Source organism: Mastomys coucha, chromosome X, assembly GCF_008632895.1.
Source record: "Mastomys coucha isolate ucsf_1 chromosome X, UCSF_Mcou_1, whole genome shotgun sequence".
In the NCBI taxonomy this organism is placed as follows: Eukaryota; Metazoa; Chordata; class Mammalia; order Rodentia; family Muridae; genus Mastomys; species Mastomys coucha.
The window spans coordinates 7,511,208-7,518,219 of NC_045030.1; the positions used below are offsets into that span (position 1 = coordinate 7,511,208).

The following is a 7,012-nucleotide window of genomic DNA, read 5'->3' on the forward strand; positions in this document are numbered from 1 at the left end:
GGATTAAAGGCGTGTGCCACCACTGCCCTGCTGGAGGCCAATCTTGAACTGCTGATTATCCTGCCCCCTGGTCCCAAGTGTTAGCTTTACAGGTGTGGACCACTATACCCAGTAATGGGGTGCTGCAGAGGGAACTCAAAACTGCGTGCTAGGCACATGCTCTACCAACTGAAAAACATTTCCAGTCCTTTAAATACTTTTATTATTATTATTATTATTAACGTTTTTAAAAAAGATTTATTTATTTATATGAGGACACTGTAGCTGTCTTCAGACACACTAGAAAAGGGCATCAGATCCCATTACAGATGGGTGTAAACCGCTATGTGGTTGCTGGGAATTGAACTCAAGGCCTCTGGAAGAGCATTCAGTGCTCTTAACCTCTAAGCTATCTCTCCAGCCCCATTATTATTATTATTATTATTATTATTATTATTATTATTATTATTATTATTGGTGGTGGTGGTGGTCGTAGTAAGTTAGTTAGTTTTTCAAGACAGGGGTTTTGTGTGTGTGCTGTCCTGGAACTCACTCTATAGACCAGGCTGGCCTCTGCCTCCTGAGTGCTAGGATTAAAGCTATGCACCATAACACCCCACTTTATCCAGCCTTAAAAAGGGAGGGAAGTCATATTTGTCATGCCATGGATATATAATGAAGACAAATACTGACTTAACTGAGGTTCCTCACATACACAGTTTCATAAAGACAGACTGGAGAATGGTGGTTGGCATGGAGGAGAAAGGAACTGGAAGTGGTGGAGACAGTGTCAGTTTGAGAAGATGAGAAAGGTCTAGAGATGAGTGGTCCTGAAAGGGACATGAAGAAGATAGAGGTGCTGTCACAGAACCTCAGGTGGCAACGGAGAAAAATGAAGACGCCAATGGCAGGGTGATGGAGAAGTGGGTTTGCTGATGGAGAAGTGGGTTTGCTGATGGAGAAGTGGATTTGCTGAAGAAAGCTGCTGTTCTCGAAAAGCATCCTGGCCTCTCACCCCAGCAGTACTGACATGACAGCACTGACATCCACATTACCAACCTCTCACTCACCTGAAGAGGGAGGCCCAGCACTTAGTTAGCTCTTGAGGATGTGGAGCATGAGATGTCCATGGAACTCAATGAGCACCTGGAAGAGCTGGATGCTGACAAAGCCAAGATGAGGACCTCAAGGCTCTTACACAGATTGGGTTTCACACCTGCCCTGCAGTGAAAGAAGCTGAAAGACTTCAGTGGTGGCTGGCAGATGAGAGTTGTTCTTGCCAGAGCCTTCTTTATTTGGCTTTTCGTGCTGCTTCTGGATGAGCCTACTAACCACCTGGACCTGGGATGCTTATGTGTGGCTGGAAGAGAAACTTTCAAGCACATCCTGGTCCGTATGCCCCATTCCCAGGCTTTCTGAATTAGGTCTGTACCAATATCATCCACATACACAACAAGAAACTGAAGTATTATATGGGTATGATCAGTATGTAATTCCATCTACAATAATCTATAATTTGGCATTGACCTTGACACATGAGTGGCTCTGGAAGGACCCAACAGTGTAGGGAACTCCACCATTTTGAAGCTGCTAACTGGAGAACTACTTGCCCAGAGTTGGTATGATCTGGAAGCATTTTCATGTCACAATAGGGCGTTAGTTACCACCACCACTTACAGGAGCGGCTGGACCTGAATCTTTCACCATTGGAGTACATGATGAAGTGCTACTCAGAGATAAAGGAGACGGAGATGAGGAAGATCATTGAGAGATATGGCCTCACGGAGAAACGAAGGTGAGCCCAATCCAGAACCTGTGAGATGGGCAGAGTGTATCTGGTCTGGCTGGTCTGGTAGAACCCTCATATGCTTTTTCTGGACAAGTGTACCAATCACCTGGACATGGAGACTATTGATGCACTGGCAGATGCTCTCAATGAGTTTGAGAGTGGCATGATGCTAGTCAGCCATGACTTCAGACTCATCCAGCAGGTTATGCAAGAGATTTGGGTCTGTGAGAAGCAGACAATCACCAAGTGGCCTGGCAATATCCTGGCCTACAAAGAGCACCTCAAGCCCTAGCTCATCAAGAGGACTTATAAAGTATGAGCCTTCTGCCAGGCTTGGATCAGGAATGCCACCTGGAGACTGCCAGCTGACACCTGACCAGACATTCAGGACAGGACCCTGGGGCTGCACTCCCACATTGTTGCAATATTGCCCCCAGCCTCTTCCCTCAGCCTGCTTTTGTTGTATCATATCTCCAGCTGGACAGCCCCTGTCCATGTCCCACCCTCCTTCCATTTGGGTCAGTTTCTCTGCACTCAGCTGGCTGTTCCCTCCAGACCCTTGCTGGTTACCTTGCTCTGAGAGATACAGCCAGGGGTACCAGGGTTAACAAAAAGGACCCAAGCCATGGTCTGGTCCTGGAAGGAGTCAAGAGCCTCATTTTATGGGTTTGGTGATGTTGGAGGAATACTGCCACTCCTGGTTTTTTTTTGTTGTTTGTTTGTTTGTTTTGTTTTTTGTTGTTGTTGTTGTTTTATTTTGTTTTTCGAGACAGGGTTTCTCTGTATAAGTAGTCCTGGCTGTCCTGGAACTCACTCTGTACACCAGGCTGGCCTCAAACTCAGAAATCCTCCTGCCTCAGCCTCCCAAGTGCTAGGATTAAATAAAGGTGTGTGCTACCACTGCCTGGCACTCCTGTTCCTTATAGCTTCTGGTTTGGGGCCCTGGGCCAGGGCCTTAGTCTGGGTCAGTATTTTAATAATAGTGTAGCTCTGTGCCATCTACATACTCTGTGTCATCTACAAAGTATCCAATAAAGAAAGAGAATGTGCCAGTTGTGGTGGTACATACCTTTAAGCCCAGCACTAGGGAGGCAGAGGCTGGCAGATCTCTGAGAGTTCAAGGCCAGCCTGGTCTACAAAGCAAGTTCCAGGACAGCCAGAGCGGTACACAAAGAAACCCTGTTTGGGGGATGGGGGAAAGACATAGGAAGCCATAGCCCCCCCGCCTCAAAAATGGCAAAAAAGAAAAATATTCTTGAAGCTGGGGTATAGCTCAGTGGTAGTGTATGGTTACTGTGTGAGGCCCTGGGGTTGATTCACTAATTGGTAGCACCACAAAACAAAAGAAAATATGCACAACTATACTCTTGTAGAAAATATTTAATCTCAATTGGGGTTTCTACCCCACCTTTGATCATTCAATTCCCAGATAAAAAGCACATACCTTTTATATTTATAGTAAGCCTTAACAGCACTAGAGCTGGGCAGATATCTACCCTCTAAGCTATTAGAATCTATAACTCTAAATTATAGTTTGCCAGGTTTTGTCTGGACTCCTCTTTATGACTCACCTAACCTTTCACCCCTCCTTCTCCTTCTTGTGATTCCCCTTTGATTCCCCTATCTCAATTCTGCCCAGCTATAGGCTGTAGGCATCTTTATTCACCAATCAGGGATAACTTGTTGGGGGATGGGAGTCTAATCCTTGGAGCAACTGGGCCTGGAGGGGCAGTATTTAGCATTACAATACATAGCAACAGACCAAACCTCAACACTACCACTGTGCTACATCCTTAGTCCTCAAAATTGTATCCTTCTATGAAAGACCATCAGTTAATTTTGTTAAATCTAATTTCCAGTTTACTCCTGATGAATTTAACTCCTGTTAGGCAAGAGAGACCAGCAGGCATATCCCCTCTTTTTCCACGTCTCAGCTCTAAGAAAATGGCCTCTAGGATGGCCCCTCCTCTTTAGGATCCCATTGTGCTTCTAACCCCTGAGCCTTTGTGCTATCATGTTTGCATACCACTTAGTAGTTTCTGTTGCCTAAAACTCACTATCCTCTCGTCCCCTCCCCACTTGCCAACGTTTCCTGGCTCCTGGAATTGGTCTAACTGCCCTTTCTCTACCAGTGGTTCCCAGCCTTCCTAATGTTGACACTCTTCAATACGTTCCTCGCGTTGTGGTGATCAAGAAGCATAACATTAATTTTGTTGCCACTTCATAACTGCAATTTTGCTTCTCTTATGAATTGTAAATATCTGTGTTTTCCGATGCTCTTAGACGACTCCTATAAAAGGGGGTCTCCAAAGTGTCTCGACTCACAGGTAGAGAACAACTTTGAAAGCCCTCCTGCTTGTTTGTATCTGCCGCTCTGCTTTACAGATTAGCATGCAGTTCACCTCACTTGCCTTAGTCTCACTTCTAAGCTCAGTGGAGGCACCTTTCCCTTGAAGAGTGCCCTTGCCTCTGGCATTCTTGCTAGCTCTAAGTTCCACACCGGGCGGTAATTTATGGATGGCCGATTTCTTAGGATCCTGAGAGTCTGGCCAAGTAATTTGGACTCAGTGCTAGGGGGACATTTTAAGCCAGGCGATGACAAAACCAAGCAGTATTTTCTGCAGACTTATGTTTCCTGTCGGAGAAAGAACTAAATTAAATATCCTTTACAAGCCGTGAGAACCCTGGCTTTCTCCCTGTATCTGGTAAACCCTTCCCATCTTATCAGTAAACGGACAATATGCTTATTTAGGCTAGCATTCCAAAGCACAGCCAGGAAGTCATCCCTGCAGCCCCAGCACCGCAAGATGGATGGGAGTCAGCACCGCGGGGAGGAAAGCGGTAAGACATTGGAAAAGCACATTCGATCGCTGTGAACAATCTGCAGGCGAATTTGGACAACTAGATGAAAGGGACAATCTTCTGGGTGTAAAATAACAGCAATAAGAAACAGAGTATCAAGGGCCAGCCAGATATCTCAGTGGATAAAACACTCACAGTGCAAACGACAACCTGAATCCCATTCCTGGAACTGACATAAAGAAGAAAACCGACTGCACAAAGTTATGTTCTTTGATCTCCACATGCCCTCCCCCACCCACACAGGAAAAGAAACACACGTGCTTTTTTTTTTTTCTTAATTAAAAGAAAGAAATGGAGTAACAAGTCAGGCATGGCAGTACATGCCTGTAATTCCAGCACTCGGACACAAAGGCAGGCAGGAGGAACACGAGTTTGAGCCTAGTCTGGCCTATAAAGTGAGATCTTGTCTTCCCACCATCCTGTCCAGCTTTGTCTCCAGCTAAGGTCTCGCTCGACTTTGCTACCCACCACTTTTCCTGTGCAGCTGCAGCTGCCACTGCGGCGCGGCAGAATAGCCCAGGGTACCTCTCCTGTCCAATTCATTTTGATGGCGCTATTAGAACCTATATATGCAAACGTGGCACAGTAACAAGATCAGAAAGAAAGTGGCTGAACTCCCTTGCAAGCACAAAGCCAAAAATCCTAAGTACATCAGGAAGTTGTGTTCAGGAGCGGGCAACACGTTGAAATTCTTAAGATGGAGTCGAGGAGATGCTGGGACGCAGGGTCTAGTCCTGAGCTCCTGGTGAGATCAGGCTGAGTCTAGACGCAAAACCCATGTCCCTGCCTGGCTTTTCCCGCCTCCAACAGTCTATTGAGAGTCCTCCCTCAGTTACTCAGGCAGAACTCAGATCCAGGGCTACGCAGTGGGGGAGGGATTTGTGCCCCCCGTTGGGGGCAGGGGTGGAGCTGCGCACATGCGCACACGCATGCCCTTTGTTCCTCTCGATCATCAAGTCTCAGAACACAGAGTAGTGATTATGGGTTTATTTCTCCCCAAGGCGGAGACCAAGTCTCATAAATATTTCTTTCCTCTCTCCAGCATGAAACGGATGAGGCCAAAAAGATTCTGGCTTGAAGGAACTCCTGGAGAGGATTTGCAACTGCTGGAGCTACTGGGTACAAAGAAAGCCTTTTGGAATCTTGGTTTAAGCTGTGTAGGAAAACGAAAAACATGACCTAGTTAGTTCCCTTGGGTTGTCACATGCCAGCTAAGCCACTAGAATGCAGACTGGGATCTCTCTGATGGATTGCTGCTTGAATGTTAAAGTAATCTCCGGGCTGTTTTAGGAGAGGGTATGGCCACTCTCAGCCAGTGGGAGAGAGTTAGTGTTACTTGAGCTGACTCCACGGCCATCCGGAGTCATTAAGGTTAGGACTAGGGGGGCATTGCTCTAGGGCTGCCTGTACATAAGAGAGAGGGCAGAGCCTCAGACAGAGAGCCAGGAAGGCACTAAGCGTCAAAATAGAAGACGAAGCTGAGTGTGGTGGCGCACACTTGTAATCCTAACATTAGCAGGCTGAGGAAGGAGATGCTAGCCTGGCTTATAAAAACACTCCACTAAAAAAGGAGGAAGACAGAAGGCTGCCCACAGAGTGAAAGGTAGGGGCAAGGTGGGCAAGAGTAAGAAAGCTAGTTTTATTTTTTTGTTGTTTTTTGTTTTTTTGTTTTGGAGACAGGGTTTCTCCGTATAGCCCTGGCTGTCCTGGAACTCACTCTGTAGACCAGGCTGGCCTCGAACTCAGAAATCCGCCTACCTCTGCCTCCCAAGTGCTGGGATTAAAGGTGTGTGCCACCACCGCCCGGTTAAGAGTGCTACTTTTTAAGGATGTAACTGGATCTGGATGCTGTCCATGCCTAACCTGTAAAGAATGAAGACACTATTCCCATTAAAGTCCATTCAGTTGGGCCAGTGAGATGGCTCAGCAGGTAAAGGTGCTTGCTGCCAAGCTCAACTGCTTCACTTTGATTCTCAGAACTCACATGGTGGAAGGAGAGAACCAATTTACTTCTGTAAATTGTCCTAGATGCCTTACTTGCACCTTCCACCATCTCTCTCTCTCCCTCTCTCTCTTTCTCTCTCTCACACACACACTCTCATACACACACATTTTCTTTTTCTGTCTCTGTCTCTGTCTCTGTCTCTGTCTCTCTCTCTCTCTCTCACACACACACACATACACACAAACCTGTTATAAAAAAAAAATCCACTCAGTGACCTTAAACTGGATGTACTAATTTTATGTAAACTTGCCTGAGCCATAGAGTACCCAACTATTTGGCCAAACATTATCCTAAGTGTTTCTCTGAAGGCATCTTTTGATAATATTAACATTTAAATTAACAGATTTTTTTTTTTTTGTGGTTTTTCAAGACAGGGT

The 7,012-nt window shown here is 46.1% G+C and overlaps 1 long non-coding RNA gene and 1 pseudogene across 1 annotated transcript in view; one reads left to right on the forward strand and one right to left on the reverse strand.

Annotated features, from left to right (window-relative positions):
* Positions 1-2,060, forward strand: part of LOC116091032 — a 26,726-nt pseudogene extending 24,666 nt beyond the window's left edge.
* A 3,547-nt stretch (positions 2,061-5,607) lies between these two features.
* The window catches only part of LOC116071317, a 24,277-nt gene continuing 22,872 nt past the window's right edge, over positions 5,608-7,012 (reverse strand). The window contains exon 3 of the long non-coding RNA XR_004110846.1: positions 5,608-5,783. This is a non-coding gene — a long non-coding RNA (uncharacterized LOC116071317). The remainder of the gene's footprint in view (positions 5,784-7,012) is intronic.